The 14,915-nt window shown below is 42.6% G+C and overlaps 1 protein-coding gene across 2 annotated transcripts in view; it reads left to right on the plus strand.

The window, feature by feature from the left end:
• The first annotated feature begins 806 nt into the window (after nucleotides 1–806).
• sv2a (synaptic vesicle glycoprotein 2A) overlaps nucleotides 807–14,915 on the plus strand; it is a 28,994-nt gene continuing 14,885 nt past the window's right edge. The window contains exon 1 of one of the 2 annotated variants that reach the window (XM_053887714.1): nucleotides 807–967. The gene's annotated coding sequence lies outside the window, so the exon portion shown is untranslated. Of the gene's footprint in view, nucleotides 968–11,475; nucleotides 11,586–14,915 lie in introns of those variants that run through there. The other variant, XM_053887715.1, reaches the window with a different exon arrangement.

The raw sequence follows: 14,915 nt of genomic DNA on the forward strand, positions 1-14,915 counted from the left end.
TGCAGTATCTCAGGCTTAGCCAGCTTTGAGGAAGGAATCTAAGATGTTCCAAGGTCAGGGTGGAGAGGCAGTCTGGGGAGGGTCAAGACGAATAAGTCCCGGCCCATCACCATCTTTTGTGAAATTCGATCTCACTCACTCACTACTGTCACTTTTTATGTGGGTAAAGCGTTTTCACCACTTCATTCCAACATTCTATTTCTGTCTGACTCGACATCTACATCTAAGACGACTTAATAGATGACCTCTACAGGACCTTCAGTGTTGGAGCGCAGATGATGTTCAGCGCCATGCACATGGAAACTAAAGCAGCAGTTAGTTTAGTTATGTTTGGAGGGGCAAATGAGCCGAGGTTGGCCTTGAGAGAGCTCTGAACAGAAGAGGTGCGAAAGAGAAGCCACCAGAGAGAAAAAAAAAAGGTAGCTGTGTAATGAATCCTAATTGAGCCATTTGTTTTACTTGGTGGTTTGTCCTCCCTAAACAGATAAAGATGTATAGTTCCAGGTCTTTTCCACGAGGGGCATCCTTGCTATCCTGGCCAATTACAGGCACGAGTACCCGCACGTGCAATGTACACGTCATTTGGCGCATATGGAGCGGAGATGCGCATCGTGACTGGAGCGTGAAAATGCGCCTCGATCCACCTGAATGTGCGCAACCACCAACACTCCGCCAGCAATACCCGTGAATTTGAGAATCACTTGAAAATAATAAGAATAAAAAAAGGTCCGACTCAAAGCATGACCTCCTTCCTCCCTCCGGCGGGAGCAATGGTGTCTGCTGGAGAGAAGGGGGCGGCGTCTCCATCCAAGAAGGATGCTGTGTAGTAGGTGAAGGATGAGGAGGAGGAGGAGGTGCAACTCGCTACGTCAGTGAGCATCACAGCGAGAGGACCTTTGCGCTTCAAGTACTCGAGGTGAATCCCTTCATCTGCAAAAGCGCATCCTGAAACCCCAACAACCAAAAGGTAAGCTACTAAGCGCATCGACGTCTATTCTGACGACGATTTCGTGTATTTCACTTGATAAACACCCGTCATTTCGAGTATAAGAGGTTGAAATCGCTTTTCTGAAATTGGCTCCCTTGTATTTGCGTTGTGGGTAACTGCATTTGGTGCAGGTTATGGAAGGATAAATGAGGGTTTAAAAGACGAATTATATTGTTAATCTGGCTAGTGAATGGTCCGTGCGTAAATCGATGACCATCCAGGAGTGTTGTCCCAAAAAGGAAGCTCGGATTCATGATTCAGTCTGACACCGATGCCTTTTTCTCTCTCTGCCTCCATCCCACTAGTTTTTGCGAAGTATTCGGATTAAAGCCGGGTGAGATGGAGTGAAAGTGGCAGGGCTGTCCTGTCTTTGCGTCGTGCGCCAAAATGACCTTGTAGAAGCCCACCGGGAAAACGTGACGAAGAAAAACGGATGGGATGGTTCCTCCTCCCCCAGTGCGCTCGGGTGCCGCTGTGCAGAGGATTTGTTGCGAGAACAGGACGAGACGTGGCGAGAAAGTGGGGTGAACAGTTGTAAAATGGCTGGTTTTTGTTTCCTACGTGGCAGCCATCACTGCAGATTTGTCAGTTTCTCTGCTATTTATGCGTCCTGCCCACCTGAGGAGAGCAGGCTTCAGAGCTGCGGAGCTAGTCTCCTTCACAGGGGGTTTGGTCTTAACCACACGTTTAATTTGAAAACACTTGCTTTTGCTGGTCTATTGAGCCTTTATACCACCTGACAGGGTCCCACCATGTGACCAGTGAAATAGACCCGACCAGCTACAGCTGCTTAAAGTGGGCTGAAGTTGGACCTTTCCAAGGATGAGCAACGACTACTATCGATTGCATATACACCTTTTGTTATGAGTGATGAAGCCATCTTCATTCTTGCTACTTTTTTCCAGGTGGTTTTCTCTGAGGTAACTGTATTAACTGGGAGTAAGCTTACATCCATCATCGTGCTGATGGGTAGAAACGGTGGTAGAAGACTTGCATCCATCACAGTTTTGTCATGTGCTTCTTACAGTGAAGCAATGTTTGACAGGGACCAGTTTAAGAAAGAGCACATCTTCGCTGCAATCTCTCTGCAGTCAAACCTTACTTATACTTCATTATTTTTCACATAGTTTGAAGTCATTCGCTCAAGATAACTTCAGCATGTTGAAGACTTTCTCCACCCAGTGACAGCATTGTCCTCTAACGCTTATTTTCAGTGACACAACCTTTTGAAGACGCAGAACGTTGGGAAAGGTTGTTAATAATCTTGTTTTAATATCTAAAACAAGGTGTACAACACATAAGATAATGCATTTTGTTATTTATATATGATTTATATTTGGTTCATTGAGGTTTGCACATCATGTTTGAGCCTGTTTGAGATTCGATGTTCAGAAATGTAATTTTTTGGTCATGGTCAAAATGCAGTTGCAATAGTTAGTGTTGACTCAGGAATTCAATGTTCCCCATCATTCCAATTAAAACTAGTGTGAGTGAGCACATACACCTTGGCTTTAGCAAATAACTTCACTTTGGTATCGCCAATTTTTAGTCTATCTTTTGTCTACGAATGATTGTGATGGTAACGCTTTCATTTGGGGAACACATATTAACCATTAATAAGCAAGTACTGAGGCTTGACATGATGCTAAGCATTAGTTTATGATGATGAATTGCTAATACACATATAAATAGGTCATTTTTCATCTGAAGTATAACCACTCTGTGAGGATGTTGTCAGAATTTTGTTGGGATTTGGTAGAACTTTAGTCCATGGGTAGAAGAGTGCTTTTTTTTTTCAGATACATGTTCACATTCACATCTAGATGAAGCCACTTGGCACTTTTGGTGGTAATATGTGAGTGCATATTTTTTGATGATGATAAATTGGTGGATGCTGAGGCTTTACTGACAGACACGCTCTATTAGTGACAAGTGACATGTGATGACAGGGAACAAAAATCAATGACATGGTTTGGTGATATCATTATAGTGTGTGTCTCTTTATACACGCAAAACAGATACATTGCAAGTATTTCAATAGCTATCTGACTGATTTTATTACCAAAAAAGTCAATTGGACTCTATCAATCTATCCATCCTAATACGTTTATCTGTTGCCGGGTCGTGGGGGCAGCAGTTTTAGAATGTCTTGCCAAACGCCCTTCTCCGAGACAACATCCACCAGCTCAGACTGGGGGATCCTGAGACGCTGCCAGGCCAGTGAAGAGATATAACCCCTCCATCTGGTCCTGGGTCGAGCCCTCTGTGTCCTCCCAGCTGGCCGTGCCTGAAACACCTCCAAAGGAAGGCGTCTCAAGCGGCTTCCTCATGAGATGCCTGAACCGACTCAACTAACTTCTCAGCCTCGCGTCACCCATCGGAGAAAACACCTTTCAGTTGCTTGTACAAGTTGTTGAATTTGAAATCTTAGTCTTTATACTTCAATAAATCAATAACAGGAAGTCAACACCAGGCTGACCCGGAAGTGAGTCTTCACTCAGTGTGTCCCCCGACTCTTGTGCCATGGCGCTGGGATGGGCTCCACCCCCTCATACGCCAGTGATGGGAATATGAATGACTAATTCATGATCTACTACTTCAGTCGTCTCCACAAATGACTTGAAGTCTGTGTGTCGTCGATCTCATCGGCTCTGTAGAGCGAATGGTGTTTCTGAACAAACAGTGCAATTCACAGCCTGAGCAGAAGTGGAAAATATCAAAATATAATCTACTGTTTTGGTTTTCTCACTCCCACGCTGATTTAAAATAGATCTATGGGAGAATCGTGTGTATTTCTTTGTTCATTGACATGTGTTTTATGTTTGGTTGTACGACTCTTTCTCTTGTCCCAGATATGCCATCTTTGTTAAGGTGCTTGATCAGATTTTATAGTGTGATCTGAAGTGTGTCATCATCATGACCCGCTGAGAAAATATTACTCAACACCTGCTGATACGTGTTGTATATTTTATCCATCACTATTCACTAAAAAGAAGGTTATTTTGAGGTCTGAGTGCTGAGCAGGGTTTGTGGTCCCTGAATGAGGCCCAGCTGTTTGACCAGTCTGACCAGGTTGAGATGATAATAGATCGTATCCCGACCTCCGCCGGAGCTCAGCTGCTCTCCTTCCATGCCTTCTGCGGTTGTTGATTGGGCCTCGCTCTTGTCAACCCGCTGAGATTCGTAATGCCACAAGTTACAACTTGCTCACGCAGCAACTGAGAGCGATGCAGCGGTGCATGATTCATTAGCAGAGCAGACAGCAAACAGGCTGCGGCACGGAAGCGTGTTCGGCAGCACAAAGAAAGCAAGTCCAGCCCTCACAGTTACAGATGGACCATGTACATTTGTCTTAAAATAGAGGGGGAAGCCAATGAGATGCTTCACCAGCAACAAACAAACCAAAAACACAGGCTAAATCCGAGCGACGGCGGTGATGCTGTAAATCATCGAGGAGCTGAAAAGAACAGGGGAAGGTTGAGGTTCAGGAAGAGCAAACACTGTAGTGACAACAATCTAATGTGCCGAGAGCCACTAACACAGGAGCTCCACTGCTCTGTGTCCGTATGTTACTGAGTCGGGCGGCAACTGGAACTCACTCCTGTTGCACCTTATTGACTCTCAGCTGGGATTGTGGTTATTAAACGTGTCAAGTCTGATAACCTTATCGAATGATCTCGGTCTAGAGACTTTTTTTTTTAAGTGTTTATTATTCCAAAAGTTTAATGTAACAGATGTGGCACCATCTGCTCACTCAAAACAACTTTTTTCTTCATTGTTTGTGCAGTTCTTGAGTAATATTCAGGCTGGTATCGGCAATACCTCTACCTATATGTATGTGACTACACCTCATTGTATATTCCTTGAGAATACCAGGATGTGTGAATTGTTTATTTACTCAAAAAAATAAAATAAAATAAAACATGATTATTAACAACCACTGTAAATGTAATTCAACATGAACATGAAAACACTGAATATGTAGACACAGAATCAAGCACTGTCACTGTTGTGCCCTCACTCAGAGGTAGCGTATTTGCTGTCTCCCCTTTTAGTCTGTACCGTTTTTTTGCTCCAATACTTAAGTATCGAAAGTATCGATATTTTGGTTTGAGAGTCGATTTTAGAGAATCAAGATCCGGTATCGGAGGTATCGATATTTCAGGATCGATCCGCAGAAGCGTTCCGATATTGAAAGGATGTCTGACAATGATGACCGCAGATAAGTTCCAGACTTTAAACAATCGTTCACAAAACTAACGTACTGCTTTCTAATCGGAGGAATATTTGGCGCTCCCCTCCCCGCCCCCCATCCCAGCGGCAAGTGGACGAACACACAGCCCTTTCAGAATGAGAGCCAACTAGCTTCGCAGGGATCAGAATTCGAGTAGTTCTATTTATTGGACGCCTTGTTTCAAAATCCTAGCTAAAAGCCTGATTGTTAAATTCAATAAATGTTTTAAACTACATTCAAGTTATCTAAACTCCAATTCAGGTTTGATGATCTCAGCCGGTGACCTGCTCCTTCTTTCCCTCCATGAACTGGGCCTGAGTTGCCTCCATCATTTGGCAGTGAGCACAGCCAAAATGGAAGCAGAGAGCTGACGTCACAGTGTTTGACATGGTGTCGCCAGCCGTGTTGGTGCCACCAGGGTTGACATGGTGCACACGGAGTGCCCGGGCACAGTGACATGACTCTGCAGTTCCAGCCACAGGGGACGTGTACATGGAGCGGCATCTGGGGAGGAGCTCTGAACTCTCTCTTCCCCTGTGTGTCTGCTGCACACGGCCAGGAAGTGTATCCACGCTGCTCTTTAGTGATTTCATCGAGCCATGTATCACTGCTGGAGCGCTCTGTCACCTCAGTCAGTGTGGGCTGAAAACAAGAGGCGAATGTATGATCAGCATGGGGGACAGAAAATGACTGATGAGTCAGACAAAATCGAATTTTTCTTCCTACAAAAAGACTCATAAAGGGCTTCATTGCAGCAGAGTGCAACAGTCCGTGATAGCTGCTTGTATTGGGGGAGTTGCTCACAGAGTTTGGGGCATCTTTTTTTATGCCTCTCTATGGGGCATCTGTGACATTGTGCCAGATGTAAAGCACCTTCGGAGACCCATTAGAAGCGGTGTAATGCCTGTGTAATTAAAACAAGCAATGAAGTTCTCTCCAGTGGAACTGCAATCTTCAACCCTAAGCTGTAGAAGAACACATAGTCTGCAGGGTAATGCCTGTGTTTACTGTGGGCGTCATGTTCCAGACACCACCGTAATAGAGGAAAATGTACAAAAATAAAGAATGCATAATTATGATTTGATAATTTTAGGCCTTTAAAACCCCTCCATAAGTTCACTAGTTATTGTAGGGCTCCAAACAAAATCGGCTTCTCTCTAAAGTCACAGAAAGATGATGCACAGCCTTAGAACATGGATGCTAACTGAAAAAGGCGGGATGCTGACAGTATTAGAATCCCGCTATATAATGGAAATTCAGCGCCAGAGTTTTGCACATGCTGGCAAGAAAATCTCTGAGTCAGCATAAAGTGAACAGTGATAAGACAAAGGATATGGCAATTACAGTGACGCAGAGGTGTGCGATAGGACTGTATTTGGTTGTGAAGGATTGGAACGGATTGTCACTCTGCGAAAGTGAGGTCTAAGTCTTTCAATTACAGCTCTATACTGATGCACCGGCTCTAACTGGGAGAGGAAACTGTTGACCTCCCACACACAGTCACAGTTATAGCGAACAATATAGTCAAAAGGGCGACTTTGAATCTTTTTTAAACCCACTTCTTCTCTGTCACGCAAGTTTATTGCAGAATAATGGAGTGTTCCTTTTCTTACTCACAACATCAGAAACTGTCTGCTTTGTGGACATGACATTTCAAACCTTTATTTACATTCGAAGGGCGTCAAAACTGACCTCATTGTTGGCTTTAAACTAAATGGAGTAGGAAATAAATGTGCCTCTTATTCACAACTATTATAAAGGTTCTATTGCCTCATTTTTTTTTTCATCTAGGACTGTTTTATATACAGAAAATGTGTGTTTGTGCTGACGAGAAACTCTGAGATTAGTCTCAAAGATCATGATAAAATCTGGAATTTATTTAAAATGAATAAATAATTGACATTCTTGCCCGTTCATACATGAATGAGTCTACTAAAACAACACCTGTGCGTAATTGCTATTGACCCGTAGCTCTGTGTGACTCAGCAGGGGTTGGGCCGGTTGCTGTAGCGACAGACAGGTGCAGGAGAGAGTCCGACTTTATTCAAATGTCCTCAATGTATTTCATGGAGAGTCACCTCATCAGCAGTCAATAAAGCACCCCTCAGAGAGCATCTTCTGTTCGCTCTTGTGCACTCTGCTGATATCAAGCAAACATTTTGAGCGTAGGTGTTTGTGTTGACCCGTGTGGGGAATTTGCAGACATCAGCCTACCCATAATGCAACTGTTTGTTGCCTTTATCGCTCTCCGGGGCTTGTAAACAGCTCTTTCTTATAGATAGTTTATACTTTTTTTTTTTTGCTTTGGTCCTAGAACGTCACTCTATAGATGTTATCTATATGAATTGTGCATATAATATCTGCGTAATTTTTTGGCTTCATTAGTTTCCTTGGAAGTTTCCCTAATATTTGGGAAGGGTTGATGAGAACTCTACATGGTGAGTATGAAAATATGCTCGGAGTGGGCGAGCCTGCAGCAATCTTCTTCAGCAACCCTCTGGAACAATGCATAAAGATGCAGCGTGAAATGATCGTATATCATCTGCCCTGAAAGGTTACCTCACATGGGTTTTGGATCCAAATACACTCAAATGTAAACAAATGGCAAGAGATGGTACCAAACTATTAAAACAGCCGAGAGAAATTGTTTGCTACCTCCGGTGATGTCACAAGATGGTGGCGGCGTTTGACCCACTTATGGGAACCTCTTCTGAATCACAGTGTAGTTTATGGCAGCATATGGAAATGAAATGCTCTTGAGTTGTTTTTTTTTGTTGATTCATGGAATGCAAAAAAAATTGAAGCATGTATTCTATAGGTTTGTGCCCACGGATGTTCTAGTGAGCCACAGGAATAATCCGAGAAGAAAATTCTCTTGTCAGCATGATAAATCAAAGAGTGAATTCAGCGCTGCATCACATTAGCAGCCATCTGCAGCTCTGAAGTGTCACCACTGATCATCCTACCGCTCTCTCCCTCCATCCCTCTCCTTCTGCCACTCGCGTCTTTGTCATTCATCTCTGCACTCAGGCAAGGATGGCGGGAGGAAATCAGAGTGGAAAACAAATACTGATGTTATGTGTAAGTTGCTATGGCTGTGCTGTTGTAATGCAGAGCGAAAGCCCAGTCATGCTGTGTTAACATATATATATATATATATATATATATATATATGTGTGTGTGTGTGTGTGTGTGTGGAGGTGTATGAGGTTATATTTGGGTTGAAGCGACAGCGTCAACTACTTTCTGCTCATTGATTTAACACTGATGTTGAGAAACAAAACTCATTGTGGAGCAGAGCTTATGTACTGAGGGGTTCAAGAAGCGCTGGGTTGAGCTTCAATGATCCTCTAGATGGAAGATTATTGTTATTATTATCATTATCATCTCATCCTATGGTCCTCCTGTTACTAGAAAAGCCTGGACCGTGACACTGAGTTTTGTTGGTATGGCAGCCAGTGTGCATGTTAGTTGTCATGAAGGGGGACAGATACTGTTACCCCACCCCTCGAAGCTTCGCACTCCTCTCAATTTGCCCATTAGCACCCTTACTTATCGATCACTAGCCTCATCTCTTGGGTCTTTCATGAGTTAATACTGGGGATGCTTCTCAGGTGTCACCCTCAATATGCTCACATTACCACCATTGCACTGACTCTGGTCTTCAAATGGAGAACGCTGCTGACATACCTCAGATAGTATCTTGTTTTTTGGTGGAATCAGTCAGTTTTTGTCCTGGACTTCTATATATCTATTGGGTCACTCGGACAGGGGTTGACTTAGCTCTCCTTGTTCCTCGTGAACTAAGGTCAGGTGACATATAAACCCGACGTACAACCCATGCAAGATCAATTGACCTGTTGAAGTGACCCTGAACATAGTGTCGCCAAGTGTCACCGACACCAACATCAAGCCATACCTAATTTGAGTACTGGGTTTTCAACAGACTGTTTCCATTTACTGCCATAAAAAAACCGATGAGGTTCTCGTAAGTGGGTCAAAGCTGCCGCCATCTTGTGACGTCACTGGAGGTACCAACACCGGTGTGCTGTGCCATGCTCGGTGGAAGTAGTGACAATAGCAGTGAATAGTGAGGGATATGATGGTTGTTGTGGAGGAAGACAAAGTTCATGGAAACAAAGGACTTGTTTTTATTTGAACCATGTCTTTGTGGAAATGGCGACTCAGACTATTGTGAGAGGATGAAGTGTCTGAACAGATCAAAGGAGGAGGGACGGCAGCACGGAATGGTAAATGTAATGCAAAACTCTTAAAAGGGTCATCAGTACAAAACATATAATGCGTGAGGGTAAACAGGGGGACTGACTCAACCTCCAGTCCGATGTTTTGATGGGTTCTCTGTGTCTTTTGCTTGGTTGCTACCATCGTTGCCTTTTGTTTACGTTGGAAAAGCCTGGGCATTTGCAGTCGGTTTCAAACTTACAGAGCAAATTAATCCTGCAAAGCAGCGAAACACCTAATAGTTTCCACTCGTTCCTCGTTCTTTAAACTTGCTCCACTATTTCTTATGATGCTCTTCATCTTTTGGTTAGAAGAACAGACTTCCATGCTCACTGGAACCATTAGAACATCCAGCTGTCACGCAACGGTTCAGCATTTCTTCTCTGATACTGAAGCTAAAGAGCTTTTTTACCTGCAGTCTAATGTTGCACGGACACTTTTACCTCCAGTGACGTCACAAAAGCTTGTTTCTGGTTCTTGCTCTGCGTAGCACTGCTCCGAATTTGACTTACTTAGAACTAGATTTACACTTACTTCGTATTGCAATTCAGCAGAACCACCTATGTAGATAACATATGATCATTTCATACTGTAGAATTATGCATTGTTGTTGGCACTTTTCTGTTTTCTGTCAGGCATTTAGACTCAACTTAAAAACTCTGCTATCACACAAAGAAACTAGGCGGCCTATAAAAGAGTGCACCTGCTCCCCTCACTTGGGAAACTTTCCAGGAATGTCCAGCTGGCAGGCAAGAAGATACATCAGCGCTCCTGCTCCAGAAATGTCTCAGAAACACTCCTTTAGTCCATGAAAAAAAAAGCTTGCGGCTAGTCGATATACTCTTTGGAACAGCTGCTACAAATTATATTTACCTTGCAACCACAAATACAGCTTTTAAATTGAACTTTGACGCTTGTCCTTTTTATTTATTCTTCACTCTTATAAAGGCCAGGATGGTATTTGCTGTATGGTTTCCTTCAAACTATTGAACCACTACATCTCCGCTTGTGTTTACACGGGAGGAACCTTTTATTCCTGGGGCATCCTCTCAGCCCGCGAACAGAAAAGGAGATTAAACTTTCATCAGCTGCGAACGGCAGTCAGGATGTTGCCCAGCCTCCCTCAGGACTCTGAATTTATTATCAATTTACACTTCATTACGGATGCCAGAATAGTTTGGAGGATGACTTTGTTCCTGTTATAATGTCATCCATTTTGCCGTGACGACAGAAAAGCTCTCTTCTCTTGAAATAAGATTTTGTATTCGCTGCAGCTGCCACACGTGTTTGATTTTCAACCGCCACCCACGGTCATGTTGCCAGAGACTAATGGGCTGCTAATGGGCTTCTTTGTTGCCTTATGACTGGCTTCAAGAGTGTCCGGGTGCAAAGGTTGGAACAAAGAACAAGGAACAGATGGAGGAGCGCAACTGTTCTGTCGTCCCCGCTAACATCTGACATCATGTTTCTGAATATTTAAAGTCCTTCCTAATTTCAAATAAATACATAAGATTATTTCCTGTCTGCAGGTTGCTCCTCCTTCAATGCAGTCAGTGTCAATATGTTTTGGGTCTTCCCTATTTAGCTTATATCCAACTTCTTCTGATGGACTTCAGCCAATGTTTTCCTCATATCCCGAACAGGCTGGTAATGTTGTCAGAAATGTGTGCTGCTCAACACCCACGAGTAAACAGCAGAAGCTTTCAGAGTCTCCCTCCTCTGTTCCTGCCCACTGGCTGCTGACGTTCCCTGATCATTGCTGGGAACATCTGCTGTCATGTAGTCATTTTTACCCGAACGGCAGCCAAAATAGAAAAGCTTAACACGCACTTGGACAGCTAATATAATTCTGCAAACGCTACCTTTGTGTTTTCAATCAAAAGGGAGGGTTTCAAAAGAGAATAAGAGACAAATCGCACACATCTCATGGATTGAAATGAAACAACACAGGCCACAACAGTAGTCAGTCTCATGACAAATAAAGCGGAGACAAGGGCCATGATTGGTCAATGACATATTCGATCATGACCTGCCTTTGAGTGACATGTAGCAGTCTGTTAGAGCGCTGTAGTCGGTGCTGTCTGACTTAACTCTGCCCTGGAAAAGCTGTAACCTGGAAATGTAAGTTAATCTAATTTAGAGTTGTATATTTCAGCAGTAATAAGGTAAAGAAAGAGGGAATGGAAGACAAGGATTCTCTATTTTTAGATTCTGCTAACCATGTTTCAAATGATTGGTGATGCCTTATACATTTAAAATCCAGTTTCTAGACAAGAAGCGACTTACTCGGAAATAACTTTCCACAGATAATTTCACAAATGTACAATGCTATTGTTTACATCAACTGTTGGCCAAACATTTCTGCAGCATTCTTTATATAGCCAGTATGTAACTGCACCAGCGCTAATGTTGCTGACATCACAGTGACGTTTACCAGGCAAACTGGGTCTGCCAGCAACCGGACCCGTCTTTGTTCCCTGAATATCAACTGCTGTCCAAATCTTGCATCAGCCCCTTTATTGAATCATGAATTCAGAAGTCACTCCTCAGCAACAGCCCTGTTTGCTGCAGAGACCCAAACGTTGACTTTGAGCTGGGCGATATGGCAAAAAATAAAATGTACACAAGGTGTTTTTCACATCATTTTAGCTCAATTATTCTAGCTTTTTTTTGTGAAGATTGTTTTTTCAGAGCTATTGAAAGTAAAATAATGTACTTTAAACCATCAACAAAGCAAATTAAATATTATAAATATCAAAACAATACAACATTAACAATCAACACAAAACAAATGTTGAAAAATTCAATGTAATAACTTGAGATGATCATTAATACAGGAAATAAGAGGAAAAAGTACAAGCTAAATGTCAAAATATATACATAATATCTAGGTGAACAATAAACATTGCTGCATGTGCGCTTGACATTTCGAGGAGGATCACACTAAAATGTATGAATTTTAAAAATGCCTGCACAATAGACATACGCCGGATGCGACCCAGCAACCTTGTGACACACAGGGATGTGCTTTAACCACTACACTGCCAGCTCTTCAGGTGAGCCTTACAGCCTCACCTATTTGTAGGATGTGGCTCTTTTCAGCAACACAGTAAAACAAGCCTCTGACTGGTTGGCTATCCCTGGTCTAGTCTATGTTTACATTAACACCCCGAGACAGTTCAGGCACATCAATTAATTTATGTTTTTGAGTCGTAGGAGGAAACCAGAGCCCCTAAAGAAAACTCCAGAAGAACCAAACACAGATCCCCAACTACTGCTTATACAGTACCGTGCATCTGCACCACAGGTGGTGATGCTCAAATAGATGGCAGTTAAAAGTGTTGAAATGACACCCCCAACGAAATATTCATCTTTTGTACACATACAAAAGCCACTAAGATAGAGGCTTTCTTCATCATGTGACCACTGCAGCTGTACCCCCAAACTTGCTTGACTCCTGACAAATTTGAGGTAACCAACACTCTGTTGCCAGCAGCCTCTGTGAGGCAGAAACAACAACAGACACCAGTAACTGAATCACATTTATATCTATTAGCAGAGGCTACTTTGGTCAATGTGCCATTGATGGAAAACTGCTGTAATGTCATCAAGCTGGCACTAAACAAAAGGTAGTGATAGTTTTTTAGAGCATATAAAAACTGCTGCAGATTCAGGAAGTGCCTCTAAAAATTCTCACATTTTAAATATCAAATATTTAATTTAGAATTAGAATTAGAATAACACCCACAACGCAGCGTGAGATAAAGCATTGACTGGCATATACACATGAATTTATGAAAGCATTTTAAACCAATATTTTCCTTCTTCTCCAAAATCATTTGAATACATGCCCAGATATGAACCAGATGTGAAATATTAGATTTAATGTAAAATATTTTCAGTGATTCCCTGCACACCCTGCCAGTATTTTACTATGTAACCCAAATTTCAAATCCATATTCCAAATTGTGTGTGCATAATCTAATTTGACCTGTTTTCTATTGTTGCTTTTTACTCCTATAATTGCAGACTGAACAGTGGGAGGAAAGGCAGCTTGAGTGTAATAAAATATTCATTAGTTGATATTGTATCGATATTTTAACAGCAACATCAATATTTCATGAATAGACACTTGAATATGTTGCTGCATTTGTGATGTGTTTAATACTAATAATATTCCAAAGATCAAGGGAGCTGTCTTTTGCTCAGGTGGGCTGCAACAGAATTTTACATAGTTTTTTTTCTAACTTTAAATAACTGTTATAACAATAACAGTATGTATTGTATCATCACTCCTGTATCAGACACCTGCCAATAGGCAGAATTAAAAAGCAGTGACTTAACATGGCCAATGGGGTTCAATGTGAGGAATGAAAGATTCCCCCTCTGGTCCGAACTAGCCTGCCCCGAAATGTACCGCAACAAATGAAGCTACCTGTGATGGAGCTTAACTCTTGTGTATTAATATGATGTTTTTAAAGATAGGCGCTAGTGAAATATTAAAAGATGGTACAGGTCTGAACGCATGGAAACCTTGTGAAATACTAAGTCGCGGTGACCACTACCTGTGCTGTGATGATGTGAAGTATTGTTATGAGCAAGCGATAGCTAAAAGAAGGGAGAGCATTTTTGGTCAGTGATGCCAGCACAAACATACTGATGACTCATAGGAACTGGCTATCAGCCTGCTGCCGCTTCCGAAAATGCCTTGGTGTGTCACTGGGGAGTGTGGATGTGTGAAACTGCTCTCAAACTATTTATCTTTGTTGTCAAGAAGGCTCACCTGACCATCTACTGCGAGGAATGATTGTTTGTACAGCAGAGTGCAGCAGTTGAGTGGTGTCGCTTCCCTCAGGCAGATCCTGGCGCCTCTCTCGCCCTCCTGCTGAGCATTCGGTTTTAAAGAGACAGTGGTGCAAAATAGATCTGCAGTTGCACGGTACATCTTAATACTACCAAGATTATAATGTTACAGAATCTGGGTTTCTTACAGCTCTCACAAAATTACTGATGCACTGTCACGTTCCATTCCTGTCAGACGTGAGTGTACAGTTGCTGAGAGGACACTCGAAGAAGTGTCATCTATTGAGTGCGTATTCTGGCTTGAAGCAGACTAAGCCAAAACGTTTTCCATCTGTCTGGTAACCTGGAGTTGAAATGTTGTGTGAAGCATGGTAAAAGTTGCAAGTTTCATTTTGCACGTGGGCTTGGACTTTAGTAATCTAACCTGGAGCCTTTAGGGGTTTCAGATCTGTCTCTACGAGACATGTTGAGTGGCATTTATCCATGGACTTACCTTATTGATTCGTAGTCACGCAGCAACTGCTGTGGATCCTATAGCCTTCCCTCTAGCCTCTTCAGTTAGGCCCATCTTCATTCACTTCCAGCCGTGCTCCCTCGTAGGGTCAATACTAAAATTGCAAACTCTATTTGTACCCAGATAGATATTCA

The sequence above is a fragment of the Synchiropus splendidus genome, chromosome 15 (genome assembly GCF_027744825.2).
Source record: "Synchiropus splendidus isolate RoL2022-P1 chromosome 15, RoL_Sspl_1.0, whole genome shotgun sequence".
NCBI classification, from domain to species: domain Eukaryota; kingdom Metazoa; phylum Chordata; class Actinopteri; order Syngnathiformes; family Callionymidae; genus Synchiropus; species Synchiropus splendidus.